Source organism: Chionomys nivalis, chromosome 20, assembly GCF_950005125.1.
Source record: "Chionomys nivalis chromosome 20, mChiNiv1.1, whole genome shotgun sequence".
Lineage (NCBI taxonomy): Eukaryota > Metazoa > Chordata > Mammalia > Rodentia > Cricetidae > Chionomys > Chionomys nivalis.
Window position 1 is genome coordinate 9,519,989 of NC_080105.1, and position 23,438 is coordinate 9,543,426.

A 23,438-nucleotide genomic window follows, 5' to 3' on the forward strand; every position below is an offset into this window, starting at 1 on the left:
CTGTCTCTCTGTCTCTCTGTCTCTCTGTCTCTCTGTCTCTGTCTCTGTCTCTGTCTCTGTCTCTCTCTCTCTCTCTCTCTCTCTCTCTCTCTCTCCTGCTTCTCTCACAGCCAGTTCCAATCTACTGACCATGGTCAGTCTACTACATTTTCTGCTCTGAGCTCTTCCTGATGCCTCAAGTTGATCTCTCTCTCTCTCTGTGTGTCTGTCTCTATCTCTTTCTCTCTCTCAATAAAAACTTTCCCATTTCCTTACCATGGAGTAGTCACAGTTTCAGTTTATCTAATGCCAAGAAACAGTTTAAAACTTTTGCATAGTATATTTTAATTGAAAACTATTAACAATTGTGTGCAGAGTTTAATAAGTACAGTGTCCTCTTTTAGAAAAATATATTTCCTTTAAAATTTCTATATGTTTTTCATTTCTTTCTAATACAGATATTGAGGGAGAGATCTGGTAATCCATTCTCATCATCTTAGACCATGTAACCCAATATGGTCAGAACTGCCATATCTTGGCTGCCCATGCATGTCAGCATTGCCCATTTCAGTTTCAATCTACAAGGCCGGGCGGTGGTGGTGCACGCCTTTAATCCCAGCACTCGGGAGGCAGAGGCAGGCGGATCTCTGTGAGTTCGAGACCAGCCTGGTCCACAAGAGCTAGTTCCAGGACAGGCTCCAAAACCACAGAGGAACCCTGTCTCAAAAAAACAACAGTTTCAATATACGTATTAACTTGAATGCTTCAAGTTACTGTTGATCAACTGCAGCAGCAACTAGAAAGAAAAGCAAGAATATTAGCAGTGTCACCAGGAACATTGGTGGCATCATCAGGATGGTGATGGGCAGCATCGTCAGTGTCATCATTGGTAGCATCTTATATAGGATCATCAAATCCTTGTGTCTAAGTAGGTGTGTGAACTGGAAGTTCATTTTGTTGTTTGTTTCCTCGTGTGCTGCTTGTGTTAGAGTGATTGTCTCCAAGATGTTGTTATCCTCACAAGTCAGTGTATGACCACAGAAAGGCCGACACTGACTAGTATTTAACAATTGTGTATCTGTGTAGATGCTTAGCCACTCAGAAACACAAAGTTATCACTGGGAGAGAAAACAATTCTCATTCTAGAATAGGAGGCAACAATGAGCCAACTATCACGACTTAGTCAGTTTTGGTGGACTGAACTGACTTTATGTGATATGTTTTCAATATATATGGGAATAAAAGAATTAGTTGTTTTCTGGTACCAGGTAAAGCCTATATAGCCCTATACGAAGCATGAAGTTTATTAATCATAAGTATTAGCACCAAAGAGAATTAGTTTTCGAGGACAAAATCTATTTTAAACCACTGTTTGCGGGCTGACTTACCCTGATCATCATTCTTTCTACTGAAAGCTTCTTGGTAATATTCTGCAGACCACCAATGTAGAATTTAGTGTCTCAACATGTCATCAGTCAACAACAATGGGAAGGGCAGAAACCTCAGTATCAAGTGGGAGAGTCAGTTAAGCCTTGAGAGTCTTGTCCATGCCACTGTTAACTGCATACTCAGCGTAGCGTTCAGTAGCCTTCATTGCAGCAATTCTATGCTCAAATGAGCTAAAATGGGGTATATATATATATATCCTGACTCCATCACTTCAACCTTTAAAGAAATATTGAGAAATTACTTCTCATTAAATTGCTTACAATTTTATTCATTTTAACACTTTGTTAATGTCGCAGTTTTGATTTCAGTCCCCAAATCTTTATTGTTCAGTCTAATTTTAACATTACAGCCACTGATATCCTGTGACCTCTACTTCCTCTCTTTGAGTAAAAGGCCCCGGATTTTCAGAAACCCCAAAAGGGGACCTGCTCAACTTTTGCCTTTCTTCCTCTGCTCTTTGCTACCCAACATCACCATCCTCTGTATAACAGGAAGACATAAAAAGAAGAGGACAAAAGGTGTCCTCTCCAAATGTTGTGACCTGGATTTTAGATCCCAGCTGATTAATGGAATATGACAATGAGGAGCATCAGCAACGAAAGGAAACTCTCCCTTCTGCACTGCAATAGTCTTTTTCCAGAGCCTTTCCCAGTTGTTCATTGGGACCCTGGGGAAAATCAGTGAAGGTGACCTGAACATGCATGAACAAAGGTGAATGAACAAAGCATGCCTCTACCACGGCAGAGGGGAGTTGCTGAGCTGCAAGCATGGATTCTGGAGACACCTGCCCTCCTCTCGCTCCTTAATCAAGACCTGTTGCATGTGTGAGCAGTGGCCTATTTCAGCACCACTATGGTGATTTGAATGAAACAAAATCCAATACATTTAAACATTTGAATGCTTGGTCCCCATTGAATGGAAGTATTTTGAAAAGATTAGAAGGTGTAAATTTATTGGAAGACGTGTGTCAATGGTGGTGGGCATGCATGCGTGCATGTGCGCACGTGCGTGTTTGTGTGTGCTACTCTGCTGTGTGTGTGAAGAGCAGAGAACAACTTTCAGGCACTGGCTCCCCCTTCCCTGGATGAAGCAGGGTCTCTCACTGTTTTGCTGCTCAGTGTGTTCCAGTGTGACTGGCTTGTGGGTTTCAGAGCTGTTCTATGCTCTCAGCCTCCAACTGGATTTGGGGGTGCTGGAATTACATATGTCAGACACTTTCAACTTATAGTGCTTCCTGGGATGCACCTTGGGTCATTAGGTTTACAAGGCAAGTTTTCTAATTTTCTGAGCTGTGTTGCTGACCCATATATGTATTTGGGTTTATTTATTAACAGTTCAGAATGAAAATTATAAAGAGAAAACCATGATCAACATCCCCTCCTTGGCATGTAAACTTTCTTTTTCTCCAAAGCCAAGCATCATCTGGTAACATGTCTGTCATTGTAAGCCTTGTTTGACTGTACCTCTTTACGCAGACTTCTGTTTGGTAATTTGTTAGCATGTGGTGGAGGACTGATATTTTATACCTCAGGTCTGCGACTTTATACTGCAATTATAGGGGAAGTCCTGTGCTAGCTGGTTTTCAGTGCATTTAGCAGAAAAGTGATATCTCTTTCATTTCAGATACATGAATTGTTTCTTTGAAGAATGGAAGCTACAGCCCTTTGGCTTAGAAACTCTGGCATGTCTAATATTCTTTTGCAACTAGTGATATTGGAGTCTATATTCTAATAATTTGCTTATCAAAGATATTGTTTCCTTTCACGTGCTTCTCCATCATCATAGTTAACTACTCCATAGTCATTATACTGAAAACCTTTATCATTTTCTTTCTGTATCACCATGAAAAATCCATATTAGTTTAAAATTCTCCTTCTGGTATAAAGTGTGTTAACTTCCTGGGCTGTTGCTCTTACAGTCCAGTCACTTTCACTTGAATCTCAGAAGATGACTGGCCAGTGGATTTCTGTGATGAAGAATATAAGAAAGATGCAAGAACATTTTCAAGGTTAGGTCTTTTTGTTGGAACAATCCACAGTCTTGAAAAGACAGCCATCTAGAGCATCTCCTATCTCACAGTAAAATACTGTGCTTTCCAACATGGTGGGAATCACCTGCATGGATACTGCTCTCCTCAGGATGATAATAAATTCAGACTTTCCAAACTGTTCACAAAGCATCTCCTTTAAGTGTTTTCTGATGTACTTTTTAGGGTGCTTACACTGCCATGCACTCTGCTCACCTATTGTCACCTCATCTGCTTTCACAGAAGGCCCTGATCGCAGAGAAGCACACTCAACATTGGAGTTCTTCTCCACTTCTCGTTTCTGAGTTGTTTTCCACAGCTGAGAAAATGGAGGGTTGCTCTGATTCACAATCATGGGCTCTGTGTTTTGCTGCACTTGTTTTCAAAATGCTTTTTTTTTCTTTACATTTTACAAGATATGGGCACATAAAAATTAAGAAACTACATAATATTTAACAGAAATTTTTTATATATTTAGCTACTCAAAAAAATCACTGACTATCAGTAGTAGATGTAAATAATTTAAAGCTTAGCATAGACTGAGAGAGAAACTTGATCCACACTGCCAGCACCAACTGGAAGGAGAAATGGGTAGGCACCAATACAAGAATACATTCAACAACCTAAAACACAACATGGTAACACCAGATCACAGTGGTCGCATGATAGGAAGACCTGAACATCCTAGCTCAGAAAAGGCAGAAGAAAACGACATTAAATATAACTTTATGAAGATGATAGAAACCCTTAAAGAGGGGAACATAGAAAAATGTAGAGCTTAATAACAATCAATAAGAAAAGTAAAATAAAATTCAAGGTGATTACCCTTAGCTGTTTTCTTCCTTTAAAGATATGAGGTAGTTCTTTCTTCATACATGTATTGTATTTATATTTTTCAAGAATTTCACGAAAATTTTCTTTTAAATCTTCTTTGATGAGATCCTTTAGAGGCATGCAGTGGGAATCATTCTGGTCATCCACACTTTCCTCATCTGTTTCCACCAAGGGCTTTCCTGAACGTGAAGGGGCACTGTCATGGGCTCCTTTATAGCTTTTCTTTTTTTTGTGTTCTGGAGCAGTTCTCTGCAGGAGGGAAGGTGAAGGGTTCATTTGCTTGGTTTCCTAGCAGAATTTTTCTTATCTCTAGGTGCTTATTTTTAAAATTATCTTTACAAGTCACAAGTTGTAAACCCTGAGAAAGTAAAAAGTGTTCAATACTTAACAGTTAAACTTCCTCACATATGCCCATTTTGTGTCAAATCACTAGGAACTGAAAATGAATTACTTTCTCCTAGAACTGACTATAAATCATGAAGCCATGATTTTTGTCATTGTTGATTGAAATATTTATGTCATGATGTATCACATATCCACAAACACGAATTAGATAAGATGTAACATGTAAAAACAAGTCTCACAACTAAAGGTTTGACCTTGCATGAATATTTCCTCAGAGAACTTGCAATACTACTACCCAAGAGTGTTTAATAAACAATAATTCTCTTCCTCAAATTAATAATTAATATATTTCAAATTAATGATTTTCTATCTTAAACTATACATGTAAATGGAAGAAAATGATTCTTTTTAAAAAATATTTATTTGTTTATCATGTATACAATATTCTGTCTGTGTGTATGCTTGCAGGCCAGAAGAGAGCACCAGACCCCATTATAGATGGTTGGGAGCCACAATGTGGTTGCTGGGAATTGATCTCCAGACCTTTGGAAGAGCCAGCAATGCTCTTAACCACTAAGCCATCTCTCTAGCCCCAAGACAATGATTCTTAAAGTATTACATAGTATTTTTACTTCATTTTAATAACTGTAATTGAAATTTTTTAATTTTAGCATGCTTACAGGATTTTTTTTCTTAAAAATAGGCATATGTGAAGAGTTTTAGTTGTTAAGTATTGAACACTTTTTACTATCTCAAGGTATTTAGGGGTAAAGTCATATATGATTTCTAATTGTACATATTAGATTTGACTTGAGATCACAGACAGTAGGAGCAGAGATATTAAGAGTGTCAACAACAAGAGACACACAATTATATGAATACAGCTGCTTCTAGGGAAAAGGAGAAGCAGATGCTATAAAGCTTTGGGGACAATAATTAGTGAATAAAGTTAAACACATCTATTGCACAGAGGCAGAAACCAACCAACAACAGAAATGGATGTGTAAGAAATATCAGATGTGTTCTTCAAAAGTAGTCTAGTATCAGTGTGAAACATTTTTAAAAGGCAAGGAAAGAGGGTCAAGCAAATTGAGCCCTCTGTCCAAAGGAGAGCAAACAGAAACAATGGAGATTTTTTATTTCAAACTACACATTGTGAACGTGTTGCGCACGTACATGGCCTAGCTGTGCTACAACAAGTTCTAATGCAGTCTACTGTCCTCTGTGAGAGGGAAATCAATGATAGAATAAAACCCTAATTGCAAAGGTTCCATTCTGGTTAATGGTTCTCTTTCTAAGCTTTGGGGTTGATACAGGAACCTGTTCTCTCTGTCAGTAGAGAAAGATTAAAATCATACAGCTTAGTTCCCAGCTGGTACTTTAAGGGTTGGCTGGAGATTTTTACAGTTCCTCTAATGCATTTAGGATGACTGTCTCAAAGTAACCTGCAGCTTTCCTGACAACTCCTCACTCTCTCTCTCCTGCTAAGAAATGTAGCCCTTTTCTGCTGTTTTTGAAAACCTCCTGCTACCATATCCACCACATCCACCACCTGATCCATAGCCACCACCATAAGGACTGCCTAAGCTTCTTCCACAAAAACTGCCCCCTTTCATGGGTCCATAATTTGATTGCTGTTGTCCACCATAATTTCCAAAGTCATTATAGTTCCCACCACCATAGTTACCTCCACCAAAATTTCCTCCTTCATAGTAACTGTCATGTCCTCCTCCTGCACCACCACCATATCCACCACCTTGGTTTCCATAGCCTGGTCCACCACCACCACCACAGCTTCCTCTACTGCTGTAACCAGGACCACCACCATAGGTGCCACCATCACCTCCAAATCCATTATATCCACCATCACCACCTCCATAACTACCTCTGCGCCACCACCTCCACCACCGTAGCCTCCTCTTCCACCAAAGTTTCCACCACGACCAAAATTACCTCCACCACCTCCAAAGTTGCCTCCACGACCCATAAAATTGCCAGATCCACCACTCTGGGATCCAGAAGACTGCATCTCTTGTTTAGAAAGGACCTTTTTCACTTCACAATTTTGCCCCTTAATAGTGTGGTATTTCTGAACAACGATTTTATCAACTGTGTCATGGTCATCAAAAGTCACAAAAGCAAATCCTCTCTTTTTCCCCACTCTGCCTGTCTTCGTAACTTCTATGGTTTCAATCTTGCCATACTTTTCAAAGTAGTCTCTCAGGTTATACTCTTCTGTATCCCCTTTAATACCACCAACAAAGATTTTCTTCACTGTTAAATGGGCACCAGAATTTACAGAATCCTCTCTAGAAATGGCTCTCTTTGGTTCCACCACACGCCCATCAACTTTGTGTGGCCAAGCACACACTGCAGCATCCACCTCTTCAATGCAAGAGTAGGTCACAAAACCAAAAGACACTTAAGGTCATGCTCAACCTCCTTAGCGATCAGGGAAATGCAAATCAAAACAACTTTGAGATACCATCTTACACCATTCAGAATGGCTAAAATCAAAAACACCAACGATAGCCTTTGCTGGAGAGGATGTGGAGTAAGGGGTACACTCATCCATTGCTGGTGGGAATGCAAACTTGTGCAACCACTATGGAAAGCAGTGTGGCGGTTTCTCAGGAAATTTGGGATCAACCTACCCCAGGACCCAGCAATACCACTCTTGCGAATATACCCAAGAGATGCCCTATCATACAACAAAAGTATATGATCAACTATGTTCATAGCAGCATTGTTTGTAATAGCCAGAACCTGGAAACAACCTAGATGCCCTTCAATGGAAGAATGGATGCAGAAAGTATGGGATATATACATATTAGAGTACTACTCAGCAGTAAAAAACAATGACTTATTGAATTTTGTATGCAAATGGATGGAAATAGAAAACATTATCCTGAGTGAGGTAAGCCAGACCCCAAAAGAGGAACATGGCATGTACTCACTCATAATGGCTTTCTAGCCATAAACAGGGGACATTGAGCCTATAATTCGTGATCCTAGAGAAGCTATATAAGGTGAACCCAAAGAAAAACATATAGGCATCCTTCTGGATATTAACCTTCATCAGGAAATGAAAGGAGACACAGACAGAGACCCACATTGGAGCACCAGACTGAAATCCCAAGGCCCTAATGAGGAGCAGAAGGAGAGAGAGCATGAGCAAAGAACTCAGGACTGCGAGGGGTGCACCCACACACTGAGACAATGGGGATGGTCTATCAGGAACTCACCAAGGCCAGCTGGACTGGGTCTAAAAAAAGCATGAGATAAAACCGGACTCGCTGAACATAGCAGACAATGAGAAGTCAAAAGCAATGGCACTGGGTTTTGATCCTACTGCACCTACTGGCTTTGTGGGAGCCTAGGCTGTTTGGATGCTCACCTTACTAGACCTAGAAGGAGGTGGGAGATCCTTGGACTTCCCACAAGACAGAGAACCCTGACTGCTCTTTGGGCTGCTGAGGGAGGAGGAGTTGGTTGGGGGAGGGGGAGGGAAATGGGGGGCGGTGGTGGGGAGGAGGCAGATTTCTATAATAACTAACTAACTAACTAAATAAATAAGTTTTTAATCTCTTCACAAACCATCTCTTTTAGGTCCCTTCTGAAGAGGTCCTTCAGCCATCAGTACTGCAGATTCCGGTGCTCCTGTTGTATCTCCTTTGCCTGCTCCTTCAGCAGAGCTACCTGCTCCATACATATTCGGCTTAATTCATTCCTGACTTGTCCCATAATTTCCTCTACATCCTTTCTGAAAAGTTTCCTCATCCTTGCATGCTCTACAGCCAATTCCTCCCTCAGTATTTCTTTTATGTCATTTCTGAGGAGTTCCTTCCATCGTGTGCAACGGCAATCAGCTTGCTCCTTTATGTCCTCCTTCCTCTTGACCGAAGGAAGTCTTGAATGCACTTGTGCATCTTTTCTATCAGTCATTTTCTGCTGATGAGAAAAAGGAGATTAGTTTGCTTGGCTTTCTTCACAAATTTATTGTTGTTGGTGGTGGTGTTGGTGTTGGTGTTGGTGTTGGTGGTGGTGCTGGTGGTGGTGGTGGTGTTTGGGAATGCTTTTTCAAAGTGGCTTTGTCCTTGCACGTATAGGAAACAGATTGGGAAAGTAGAGAGCTCATTTTTAACACTTTTGTTTCTTCATATGTTTGGCTATTCAAATCACTAGGCTATAGTCAGTCATTGAAAATGATTTACCTTAGCCTGGAGTAGAAGTATAACCATGATCCAACAAACTTACTCAGTATTAACTGAAAAAATATATTTTATTGTATATTAAATTTGCCTAAAATAGTAAATTGCATGATTTTTAACATTACAAATTTATTCTTGAACAATGGACTTTGTATTTTTCACCTTTGATATCTAGTTGGGTCATTGTTGCCCTGTTATAAATAACTCCATTTAACAATTTTTATGTCTGTATATGTATATGTATATAAGGAGGTGTGTTTCCTTAGATCTCTTTCTGCAGAGATCCCTGGCTAAGTGTTGATTTTATCTCTCATTACAGGCACTAGAGACAATTAGAAACTGGGGCAGAACTAAATCTATAAACTTGGCATGAGTGTGAATGGTAACAGCACTACAATGGCATCCTGGAGAATGACCTCTTTTTAACTTATCCTAACGTGCTGGTTACTACAGACACATTGTTCATAATGCCAATCACATACTCAGGAGGCCTAAACTTATCATACATACATCATTAGGGGACATTATACAAGTGAGACAAAGTAAATTTTTCAGGATAAAGTTTACCTCAAATGTAAAGACAGTTTAAGATAAGATTTCATGAAAAATTACTAGATTCTGAGAGTGTATGTTTAGTTTAATTTGTTTATGTACATGTGTGCCCAATAATTTGAACATGCATCATGTGTGTGCTGATCTCTTAGAGACCTGTATCAGGCATTAGATCCCTTGGAATTGTAAATGCAGGTGGTTGTATGTTGCTGTATGAGTTCTGGGAACTAAATTCAAGTCCTCTTGATGGAATAGTAAGGGATTTACATTCTGTGCTATCTCTTCCGACATTTTTATTTAAAAAATTAGATAGTTTATTGTAAAGATTTTATGCCTTACAAAATATTTCTAGATAAATATTAGCAAAATATTAGAGATGAACAAACATACAATGCTTTATGAAGGAAAATTCAGATATGGCTGATAGGAATTGCATGTAGAGTGATAAATTGACCAGGTCACGTGCACATTTCATTTAGTTACTTTTACAGAGAGAGTAGATGACATTTGCTTGAGATTGTGTCTCCTAGGAAGACCAAAGTAGCTACAATCATCTAGTCTTATCAACATGGCCACCTAAACATGACCTGAACAGAGATGGCACCAATAGACACACTAAGTCATGGAGCCTCACCTGTATATAAAGAACTATGGAAAATGGGGACTACTGAGGGATGGAGAGATGGTCTTCCCCAGAGACATGCCTCCCACAATGAATTATCTAATACTGGAGGTCCATCCTGAGATCATATGATACATGTAATATTATACTGGTTGAAGAGGGTGTACTCATACATTTAGGAGTGTGTATCTGTGTGTGTGTGCTTAACATCATAAAGAAAAAAGTCATAAGTTTGAAAGCAAGGGGAGTGTATGGTAGGAGTTGGGGGAAATGAAGTAATAATGTATTTATATTTTTATTTGAAAAAATATTAATTAAGAATAAATCAAAAATTGGATCTTTAGCAATCCAATGAACAGGTGTGACTCAGATAGAAGGGAAACCTTCTGCATGGATCAGTTTACTGACATGGCTCAAAACACACTGGATTCAATTCTATCTTTTTTTTTTTTTTTTTTTTTTTTTTTTTTTTTTTTTTGGTTTTTCGAGACAGGGTTTCTCTGTGGTTTTGGAGCCTGTCCTGGAACTATGGATTCAGTTCCTTACAAGGAACTATAATCCAGCTTGTTGAAGAAATCTGGAATTTTGATGGCTAATTCAGGGTATATAAGTAACTACATATATCCCCTTGGGGCCACATGTCTCTTTTGGTGACTTGATTTTGAACAGTGTGTAGAAAGCAAATATGTGTATGTGAAATATTTTCATTTTTAATATCCAGTTTTCTCAAAAAAAAGCTGCAAGATGAGACTCGGGTCATGGCTCAATGGATGTCTCAGTTTTCTTTCTGTTGCTGTGATAAAAACCATGATCAAAAGCAACATGGGAGGAAATGAATTATTTCACTTCTATATCCCAGGCCACAATCCACTGAGAGAAGTCAGGACAGAAACTCCAGTAGGAACTCAAGGAGGAGCCATGGAGCATTAGCTGCTTACTGGTTAGGTCCTAATGACTTTCTCAGTGTGTTTTCAGATACAACCCAGGTCTGTATGTCCAGAGGTATCACTGTCCATCCTGAACTGGGCCCCCACAAACCAATCATTAAGCAAGAAAATGTCCCACACACTTGCCCACAGGGAATTTGATGGAGAAACTTTCCCAAATAAAGTTACTCTTCAATGTCATAGTGTCATTTACTTGGATGGAGACAACAGCTAACAGAACAGAGTGATGGGCAGGTAAGAATCAGGAAGTAGTAAAAGTCAGCATCTTCAGTTTGGTACTTGAAATCTGAGGCACAACTGAGTCAATATACACATAGTGAAAGGAACTTGTTTGTAAAAGTGCATACATATGGATTGAAGAAGGTAAATGTTTGTAAAAATCAATAAACTTATACTTTTAAGATGCAAGCTTCTACAAATTCTGAAATATTTAATGTAAAAGCAAGGGAGAAACAAGCCAAAGTATTCAACTATTCAAGTAGGTAAGTCAAAAGTAAAGAAAAAAAAACTATGGTGCCATTTTCATGTCAGTCACATGACCATGGAAGCCTGGGTGCTTTTGGTTTACTAGACTTTGTCAAGTGTCTCCTGGCTAATCACTGATTCCTTACCATGTGCTTTTTCTATTATCTCTTGCAGAGACACCATGTTGGTTCTTTTCATGTCAACTGTAATGACTCCTGGGCCTTTGTGTTTACTATTATTTACTTTCAGTATTATTGCATGAATTTTTCATATAGTATTAAAAGCATGTTTGACTTTTAGTTTGTGATTTACAGAGTCTAGTTATTTTCATGATTTGGGTTTTACTATTGTTTGGAAAACCTCTATCCTACTGCAGAGATGGTCAATTCAGATGTTTCGTTTCTTACACACTCAAATATGCAAATTTTCAGATCAGAGGGAACAGAATTACCTTTAAGTGTGTTCTCACTTTAGGTTTATCAGGAATTGGCACTTTGTTAGAACAGATGGTACTTTCAGGCGTTTCGAACATTTTCTTGATTTTCTTATTAAAATCTATGTCGATGAGTTTGCAACTGGTGGCGTATAGAACTGAACTCAAATGGGCCCACGCCTCTTCCTCACTCCTTTTTGCAAAGATATGTTCTGATGGGGAGTATTCTCTCCCATATTCATTCCTTATTTCTGGTTTTGGGAACATGTTCTGCTGATGAGAAGACGGAAGATAAATCTGATTTGCTTTTTCTTAGTTTAGGGTTTTTCTTTATTTAAGGTGCTTGTGTTTTAAAATGACTATAACTTTTCAAGATAAAAGTTATTGACATAGAGAAAGAAGAAAGCAATTGGTAATTAATAGTAAAATGTATCTGTATCTATGCTCAGCTACCCACAAATCATTCGGCTATCATTAAGAGCTGAGATAATTTGGCTTAGGTGAGAGCCTATAAAACATTCAGTGTTTCAGTGATATTTACCAGACACTATTTACTATCAAGGAGAAAAATGATAACAGAACAGAATATTAGGCAGACAAGCATTAGGGAGCAGTAAAGGGCAATGTCTTCATGTTCTTCCGTGAACTCTGAGGCACCCAAATAACTTGTAAGACACAACTCAATCACGACATGAGAGAATGATAGCTTTAATTGCAAAACGCATATGGTCTCCAGAAGGTATATTTGCAAGATACACTGAAGACAACTAAAAATGTGTGTGTGTTTGTGTGTGTGTATACATAACTTACACTTACACAGCTACCTGGTTTTTGACAAAGAGAACAACAACACACCTTATAAAGACAGTATCTTCAACAAATGGTACTGGTCAAATAGGGAAGATACATGTAGAAGAATAAAACTCGATTCTATCATTTCACTGTGAACAGAACTCAAACTTATACCTAAGAAGGACCTTAATATAAGTTCTGGTCCAGGAAGTGGTGGTACACTCCTTTAATACCAGCACTTGGGAGGTTGAGGCAGGAGGATCTCATTGAGTCTGAGACAGCCTGGTCTACAAAGGGAGCTACAGAATAGCCAGGAATGTTACACAAAAATAAACATAAAAAATAAACATAAAAAATTAAGTAGAACATCTGGTATCCTGAATTTGGTAGAAAAAAAATAGGGAATACACTTGCATTTATGGGCACTGGAAAGGATTTTTTTTGAACAAGACCCTGATAATACAAGCATTAAGACCAATGACTGAGAAATGGGAACACATGAAAGAGAAAAGTTTCTGTATAGCAAAAGAAACCATAATTGGTAAAAAGAGGCAACCTACAGAACGTTTACCAGAAGGCTGCTGTCTAGAATATAAAAAGAACTAACAGAAGTCTAAGACCTTTAAGGGAGTAAGCCTGAGCCAGGTCCTCTGCAGTTCTGGGCTCACCCGGGCCTGGGAACTCCAAGGCAGTAGACCGGAACCAGAGACCTTACAGAAACAGGTCAAAGTCAGTAACCTAGGCCAAAGTAGGCCTGAGACAAGGATCTCTACCTTGGGCCTGAGCAGGATTGAGGAAACAAATTCCACAGGAGTAGGACTGAACTGGCTACCTAGGATGGAGTGGGCCTGAGGAAGCAAGCTTTGTGGGAGCAGAAGCCAGAAGCCAACCCAGTCCTGGGACACTGGCAGGCTAGGTAGGATTGAGCTAGCAACCTGGTCCAGAGACAGTGAACTCCACTAGAACAGGTACAGGAGCATAACCGCTGAGCGAGTGAGCCAGAGCCAGAGACTGCTGAGGATCCAGACATGAATCTTGGACTTTCAAGGGAGTAGACCTAAGCCAAGACCCCTGTGGGTCTAAAATGAGTCTAGGACCTCCTAGAAACTAGGTCTGAGCCAGGACCTCTGCCAGTCTGTGTGTGAATCTGAGAACTCTGAGAGAGTAGGCAGGAAACTACTCTGTGGGGCCAGGCGTGAGTCTGGGACCTCAGGAGGAGTAGGCCTGAGCCAGGACCTCTGTGGGTCCAGGCATTAGTCTGGGACATCAAAGGGAATAGGCAGGAGCCTAGAATCTTTGTGGGTCCAAGTATGAGTCTGAGACCTCTGAGGGAGTAAGCCAGAGCCAGGCAAACCCAAGCCTGGGAACTCCGAGTCAGTAGACTGGAACCAGAGACCATTGCTGGATCAATTCCAAGCCAGGGATTTCTGCAGGAGGTGATCCAGACCAGGATTTACAGGAACAGGTCAAAGCCGGTAACCTAGGCTAAAGTAGTCCTGAGACAGCAAACTCCAAGGGAGCAGGGCAAAGCACAGTAGTGCTGAGCTATCTCCAGGAACACAGAGTAACCAATGGGGTAATTAGAACTGTGGCACTGACTGTACCACAAGAAAAAAACATCTGAGCTTTGGATTCACTGGCCTCTAGAAAATTAATCAACAGAATCTCAGATAGCCCCAACCACATGCAACACCACAAAGAGCAACACAACACCAGTAAAACCTAAAAACTCTACAACAGTGAAACCTGAACAACCTAATATAGACGAAGCAGAAGAAATTGACCTAAAAAGAACTTCAAGAGAATGTTTGAAACTCTTAGAGAGGAAATAAGAAATTCCCTTAAAGAAATGGAGGGAAACACACACACACACACACACACACACAAAGACATAAGCAAATCCCTTAAAGAAAATCAAGAAAAAGAAATAAAACATATGAAAGAAATTATTCAAGACTTGAAAACTGAAATTGAGGAATTGAGGCAATAAAGTAAACACAAGCCAAGGGAACTATAAAAACAGAAGTCATGAGAAACGATCAGGAACCACAAATGTAAGCATGAACAGCAGAATACAAGAGATAGAAGAGAGAATCTCAAGTACTGAAAATACAATAGAGGAAATAGATTGATCAGTTAAAGAAAGCATTAAATTTAACAAAAGCTTAACCCAAAAATATCCAGGAAATATGCAAAATATCCAGGAAATATGGGACAACATGAAAAGGTCAAATCTAAGAATAATAGGTATAGAAGAGGGAGAATAAGTTCAATTCAAAAGCACAGAAAATATATTTAACAAAATTATAGAAGAAAATTTCCCAACCTAAAGAAAGATATGCCTATGAAGATCCAAGAAGCTTACAGAACAACTAATAGACTAGATAAAAAAAGCCCTCTCGCCACATAATAATCAAAACACAAAATATACAGATTAAAGAAAGAATATTAAGAGATGCAAAGTAAAAAGGCCAAGTAACATATAAAGGCAGACTTATCAGAATTACACCTGACTTCTCATTGGAGACAGTGAAAGCCAGAAGATTGTAGTCAATCATTATGCAGACATTAAGAGACCATGGATGCCAGCCCAGTACAATACCCAGAAAAACTTTCAATCGCAATAAAAAGAATAAACAAGATATATTATGACAAAAATAGATTTCACCAGTAACTATCTACAAACCTAGCCCTACACAAAATACTAGGAGGAAAACTCCAACCCCCGGAAGTTGGCCATACCAACAAAAACAAAGACAATTGATGGTCTAAGAGCTGCAAATCCCAAGGAAAGGAGGGAAAAACACACAAATTAACATCATCAACAATGAAAACTAAATTAACAGGAGATAGCGATCACTGGTCATTAATATCCCCCAATGTAAATAACTCACCTCACCTATAAAAAGGCACAGGCTAACAGTTTGGATATGAAAACAAAATCCATCCTACTTCTGCATATAGAAAAACATCTCAACCACAAAGACAGACATTGTCTCAGAGTAAAGGGTTGGGAAAAATATACCAATCAAATGGACCTAAGAAACAAGTGGGTGTAACTATCCTAATATCTAACAAAATAAACTTCAAGCTAAAATCAATCTAAAGAGACATAGAAGGTCATTTCATATTACTAACAGAAAAAATCAATTAAGAGAAAATCTCAATACTGAACATCCATGCCCCAAATATAAAGACACCTTCATATGTAAAAGAAACCCTTCTAAAGCTTAAATCATACATTAAACCCCACACACTAATAGTGGGAGAGTTCACCACTCTCCTCTCACCACTGGACGTGTCAGTCAGACAAAAAATGAACAGAGAAATAAGAGAACTAACTTATTTCTTAGGTTAGGACTCAAATGGACTGAACAGACATGTATAGAATATTCCATCCAAACACAAAAGAATATACCTTCTTCTCAGCACCTCATGGAACCTTCTCAAAAACTGACTACATACTTGGAAACAAAACAAACCTCAACAAATACAAAACAATGGAATAACCCAATGTATCTTATCAGATCACCATGGTTTAATACTAGAAGTCAACAGCAGTACTAATTCCAGAAAACCCACAAACACTTGGAAATTAAACAATGCTCACCTGAATCATCAATGGGTCAAGGGAGAAATAAAAGGAGAAATTAAAGACTTCCTAAAATTCAATGAAAATGACCACACAACATACCCAAATTTATAGGACAGAATAAAGCAGTGTTAAGAGAAAAGTTCATAGCAATAAATGCCTACATAAAGAAGCTGATAAAATCTTACATTAAGAGAACACTTGGAAACTTTAGAACAAAAAGAAGCAAACTCACCTAAGAGAACTTGATGGCAGGAAATGATCAAATTGCGAGCTGAAATCAACAAAATAAAAATAAAGAAAGCAATACAAAGAATCAATGAGACAAAGAGTTGGTTCTTCGAGAAAATCAACAAAATAGACAAACCTTTATCCAAACTAACCTAAAGTTAGAGAGAGAATATCCAAATTAACAAAATCAGAAATGAAAAGGGATAGTTAGCAAAAGACACTGAGGAAATACAGAGTATCATCAGGTCATATTTCTAAAACCTGCACTCCACAAAATTGGAAAACTTACAGGAAATGGACAACTTTCTGGATAAATATCACTTACCAAAATTAAATAAAGACCAGATAAGCAAATTAAATAGACCTATAACTGCTGAAGAAAAAGAAACAGTCATCAAAAATCTCCCAACCAAAAAAAAGCCCAGCATCAGATGGTTTCAGCTCAGAATTCTACAAGACTTTCAAAGAAGAACTAATACCAATACTCCTTAAATTATTCCACAAATAGAAACAGAAAGAACACTGCTGAACTCTATTTATGAGGCTACAATTACCCTGATACCCAAACCAAAGAAAGGCATTACAAGAAAGAGAATTACAGACCAATCTCACGCATGAACATTGATACAAAAATACTAAACCAAATATTGCCAAATCAAATCCAAGAACACATCAGAACCATCACCCACCATAATCAAGTCGACTTCATCCCAGAGATGCAGGGATGGTTCAACATATGAAAATCTGTCAACATTCCACCATATAAACAATCTGAATAAATAAAAACCACATGATCATCTCATTTGATGCCACAGAAGCTTTTGACAAAATGCAACATCCCTTCATGATAAAGGTCTTGGAGAGAGCAAGGATACAAGGAACATACCTAAACATAATAAAGGCAATACACAGCAAGCCAACAGCCAACATCAAACTAAATGGAGTGAAACTCCCAGCGATTCCGCTGAAATCAGGAACAAGACAAGGTTGTCCACTCTCTCCATATCTATTCAATATAGTTCTAAAGGTCCTAGCTAGAGCAATAAGACACATAAAGGAAATCAAGGGGATACAAATCGGAAAAGAAGAAGTCAAACTCTCACTGTTTGCTGATGATATGATAGTTTACATAGGTGATCTCAAAAAAATCTACCAAGGACTTCTAGAACTCAAAAACACTTTCTGTAACATACCAGGATACAAGATTAATTTTAAAAAAATCAGTAGCCCTCCTGTACACAGATGATAAACGAGCTGGGGAAGAAGTCAGAGAAACAACACCCTTCACAGTAGCCACAAATAGCATATAATATTCAGAGTAACTCTAACAAAACAAGTGGAGGACTTGTATGACAAGAATTTGAAATCTTTGAAGAAAGAAATTGGAGAAGACACCAGAAAGTGGAAAGACCTCCCATGCTCTTGAGTGGGGAGAATTAACATAGTAAAAATACCAATTTTACTAAAAGTAATCTACAGATTCAATGCAATGCCCATCAAAATCCCAGCAAAATTCTTCACAAACCTCGAAAGAGCAGTACTCAACTTCATATGGAAAAGCAAAAAACCCAGAATAGCCAAAACAATCCTTTACAACAAAAGAACTTCTGGAGGCATCACAATCTCTGACTTCAAACTCTACTACAGAGCTACATTACTGAAAACAGCCTAGTATTGGTGGACAGGTGGACCAAAGGAACTGAATAGAAGACTTGTATATTAATCCACACTCCTTCGAATATCTGTTTTTGACAAAGAATCAAAAAGTATCACATGGAAAAAAGAAAGCATATATAACAAATGGTACTGCCAAAACTGGATATCAATATGTAGGAGAATTAAAATAGACCCATATTTATCACCATGCACAAAACTCAAGTCCAAATGGATCAAAGACCTCAACATAAAGCCAGCCACACTGAACCTTATAGAACAGAGTGGGAAGTACACTTGAACACATTGTTACAGGAGAGCACTTCCTAAATATAACCCGAGCAGCACAGACACTGAGAGAAACAATTGATAAATGGGACCTCCTGAAACTGAAAATCTTCTGTAAAGCAAAGGACAAGGTCAACAAGACAAAACTACAGCCTAAAGAATGGGAAAAATCTTCACTAACCCCATATCTGACAGGAGCCTGATCTCTGAAATACAGAAAGAACTTAAGAAATTGGTCATCACAAGAACACATAATCCAATAAAAAAAAAATGAAGTACAGACCTGAACAGAGAACTCTCAACAAATGAATCTAAAATGGCTAAAAGATACTTAAGGAAATGTTCAACATCATCAGTTATCAGATAACTGCAAATCAAAACAACTCTGAGATTCTATGTTACACCTGTAAGAATGGCCAAGATCTTCATCAGTATGGCTATAGAATAGGGTCATTTCAGGTTCCCTCTCCTCAGTTGCCCAAGGTACTAGCTGGGGACATCTCCCTGGACACCTGTGAGCCCCTCTAGAGTCAAGTCTCTTGCCAACCCTAAGATGGCTCCCTTAATTAGGATATATACTTCCCTGCTCCCATATCCACCCTTCCTTTATCCCAACCATACCATTCCCCCAAGCTCCCCCCATCTTCTCCTTCTTACTCTTCTCACCCCATTTCCCCTTACCCCCATTCCACCTCACCCCCAATTTCCCAGTTTTTGCCTGGCAATCTTGTCTACTTCCCATATCCAGGCAGATGACTATATGTATTTCTTTGGGTTCACCTTCTTATTTAGCTTCTCTAGGACCACAAATTATAAGCTCAATGTCCTTTATTTATGGCTAGAAACCAATTATGAGTGAGTACATCCCATGTTCATCTTTTTGGGTCTGGCATACCTCACTCAGGATAATGTTTTCTATTTCCATCCATTTGCATACAAAATTCATGATGTCATTGTTTTTTACCGCTGAGTAGTACTCTAATATGTATATATTCCACACTTTCTTCATTCATTCTTCCATTAAAGGGCATCTAGGTTGTTTCTAGGTTCTGGCTATTACAAATAATGCTGCTATGAACATAGTTGAACAAATGTTTTTGTCATATGATAGGGCATATAGCCATACTGATGAATATTCATCTGGCGATGGATGGAGATAGAGACAGAGACCCACATTGGAACACTGGACTGAGCTCCCAAGGTCCAAATGAGGAGCAGAAGGAGGGAGAACATGAACAAGGAGGTCAGGACCGCGAGGGGTGCACCGACAAACTGTGACAGTGAGGCTGATCTATTGGGAGCTCACCAAGGCCAGCTGGACCGGGACTGAATAGCATGAGATAAAACCGGACTCTCTGAACATGGTGGACAATGAAGGCTGAAGAGAAGCCAAGGACAATGGCACTAGGTTTCGATCCTACTGCATGAACTGGCTTTGTGGGAGCCTAGCCTGTTTGGATGCTCACCTTCCTGGACCTGGATGGAGGGGGGAGGACCCTGGACTTCCCACAGGGCAGGGAATCAGGACTGCTCCTCAGAAGCTAGAGGGGGGGAATGGAGTAGGGGAGGGGAAGAGGAGTGGGGAGAGGGGGAGAAGAGTGGGGAAAGGGGGAGAGGAGTGGGAGGAGAGGGAGGGAAATGGAAGGCAGAAATTTTTTCAACAAAAAAATTTTAAAATTTTTAAAAAGCAAAAAAATAAAAAATAAAATTCTACTTTTTAAATAAAAAAATGGCCAAGGTCAACAACACTGATGACAAATTATGCAGAGAGGTTGTAGGGAAAAGGGAACACTTCTACATCGCTGGTGGGAATGCAAGCTGGGACAACCCCTTTGTATGTTAGTGTGACGATTTCTAAGAAAATTAGGAAACAACCTTCCTCAAGAACTATATATATATATATCCAAAGGATGCTCAATTGTGCCACAAGGATATGTGCTCAACTATGTTTATATCAGCTTTGTTTGTCATAGCCAGAACCTTTAAAAAACCTAAATGACCCTCAACCAAAGAATGGATAAGGAAAATGTGGTACATTTACACAGTGGAGTACTACAGAGCAGAAAAAATAATGACATCTTGAATTTTGCAGGAAAATGGATGGAGCTAGAAAACATTATTTTAAGTGAGGTAACCCAGACACAGAAAGACAATTATCACATGTACTCACTCATAGGTGGTTTTTAAACATAAAGCAAAGAAAATCAGCCTGCAACGCACAATCCCAGAGAACTTAGACAACAATGAGGACACTAAGAAGGACTTACATAGATCTAATCTACATGGGAAGTAGAAAAAGACAAGATCTCCTGAGTAAATTGGGATCATGGGGACCTTAGGGAAGGGTTGAAGGTGAAGAGGAGAGGCAGGGCGGGGACCAGAGGAAAATGTAAAGCTCAATAAGAATCAATAAAAATAGTGAAAAAGAAAAAAACTAACAAATAAATACATAAGCACCAAGGAAACAAGCAAACCAATTTGTAAAAAAGTGAAGCACGGAACTAAACAAATAGCTTCCAAGAGAGGAAAACCAAAAGTCCAATAATTTTTTTTAAATGTTCAGCATCCTTAGCCAGAAGAAAAATATAAATTAAAACTACTTTGAGATTTCATCTTATCCCAGTCAGAATGGATAAGGTTCCTAAAATGACAAAAATTGCTGGCATGGATGTTGGGAAAAAGGAATAGGTGTTCACTCCTGGTGAGAGTGCGAAAAGGTGTAGCCAACTATGGAAATTAGTCAGATGTTCCTCGTGAATCTACGAATAAATCAACCACATGATCCTACTATTCCAGTCCTTAGGCATCTACCCAACGAGTCTGCGAGAACCTTCCACAGTGATACTTGCTCATTCATGTTCATTGCTGTCTTATTCCCAATTGTCAGAAAAATGAAAAGAACCTGGATGTTCACCAACTGATGAAAATGTGGTGTATTTACACAACGGAATTTTATCCAGCTTTGTGGGAGCCCAGGTAGTTTGGATGCTCACCTTAATAGACCTGGATGGAGGTGGGTGGTCCTTGGACCTCCCACAGGGCAGAGAAACCTGCTTGCTCTTTGGGCTGAGGAGGAAGGAAGACTTGATTGGGGGAGGGGGAGGGAATGGGAGGTGGTGGCGGGGAAGAGGCAGAAATCTTTAATAATTAAATAAATTAATTAATAAAAAAATATTAATAAAAGAAGAAAATTGGGTCATAAAATCCACGGGTAAATGGTTGAAGCTTGAGACAGTCATTTCAAGTGAGGTAACCCAGACCCAAAAGACAATATTGTAAGTTTTCTTTCATTTGTAGATATATTTGTATATCTTTCATTTGTAGATAGATGTGCATATTTCATTTGGAATACCCATAGAGGTCAGTGTTAAACTGGATCCTATCTATTTTATTAAGCCCACAGGTAACTGCCCCTATTAACTCTCATCAGAGAAGCTTCCTTTTGCAGTAGATGGTGATTGACAGAGACCTACAGCTGGTCTCTGCAGAATGCTTGGGCCAAATGAAACACCTATCTCATACCATCTCCTAAAGCTCAGGCATCTTTGCAGAAGAGGTGCCAGAAAGACTTTTAGAGCCATATAATGTAGATGACTACAAGAAAGCAGTGTTTTCTGGGCAAACAGGGCAGTTGAATGAAGAACTCCACAGCAGCCACAGCAGCATGTGCAAGGCCTGTGTGATCACAAGTCAGAGAAAGGCCCAGCACGAAGAGGTGAGGTGGGCCTGAAGTCCTGCCCCTGCTGAGGAGCTACTGGCAATCACTGCTGCAAGGAGAGGGAGAAGTAGTTTTCTGTAAGGGTCTTTGTAGTCCCTGGTGGGTGGACCACGTTCCAGTAGGTGGCAACACAAATCTGACTCGATGGGATTTTGGGAAAAACTGGAAGACACAGAATTAGGTGGGTAGGGCAGGGGATGTAATCTGTGAGGAGCTGGGGGTGAATGTGATCAAATGCATTCTGTGACATTCTCAATGACCTAAAGCAGAAATGAAGCCTACACTAATTTCTGAAACATTTAAAGTAAAAACAAGTTAGAGAAATAAATGAGATTTCAACTATTCTATGCATATATCTTTACAGAGATAAGGTGTCTTTTATTGCAATTAAATAAAAAATTCCTTGGAAGTGCATAAATGACTGGACTCTGGATTTAGTACTTTAGGTCTATGTCTAATATCAAGTTTCCAATTTCTTATGCTTTGGTTTACTTACATCAAATATTATTGCAACTGTAATGACTCCCAGTTCCCACCCTCCTTGCCTTGTGGATATTACCATTTATTTTTGTATCAGTGAATCAGAATCCTCTTTTGTGTTTAAACCGTGATAATCTGAAGGTTTGCTATTTTCATGGCTTAAATCACTTGCATGGGAAGTTGGGGAAATGTCTAAAAAGCACATTCCTGGAACTAAGAGAACAGGAGGTGCAAGGATGCGTTCAAAGCTGCGTTCTTTCGTCTTGACATCTCTGCAGCACCACAGAGAGACCTTCTACATTCATCTTTCCCCTCATCATGAAATACTGAATGTTTTAAATTAGCGGGAACTCCTTACCGCTGAGCGTGTTCTTCCTCCAGAGGTACTATGTACTGGTTCTTCATCAGATGTATTGGATTCAGAGGATTCAATACCTTCTCTCATCTTCTCTAGTTTTTCCTTTAGATATGAACACTGTGCTGCAACCATCTTGGCCCATTTTTCTACTTCTGGGTTCTCAGACTTAGGCCAGGAATAGGCAGGTGTGTATTTACTGTCACAGTTAGTTTCTTCTTCACCCTGAGTTATTTTCTGCAGATAGGAAAGGTGGAATACACATTTGCTTCATTATATACTCATTTTTTTTTAAATTTAGGGTGCTCATCTTCAAACAACTCCTTTTTCTCTTAGGAGTCACCAGATATTGATACAGAAAAATACGCACTAATAATCATTTACTAATTACATGTCCGCATAAAGGTTTAGCTGCTCACAATTACTTGCCTAACTTTAAGAAGTGGAACTAGCCGTGCCCATGCCC

At 39.1% G+C, this 23,438-nt stretch overlaps 1 pseudogene; it reads right to left on the bottom strand.

The window, feature by feature from the left end:
- Positions 1-6,117: 6,117 nt before the first annotated feature.
- LOC130863168 (heterogeneous nuclear ribonucleoprotein A3-like) lies at positions 6,118-8,345 on the bottom strand (annotated as a pseudogene).
- Between the last annotated feature and the right edge of the window lie 15,093 nt (positions 8,346-23,438).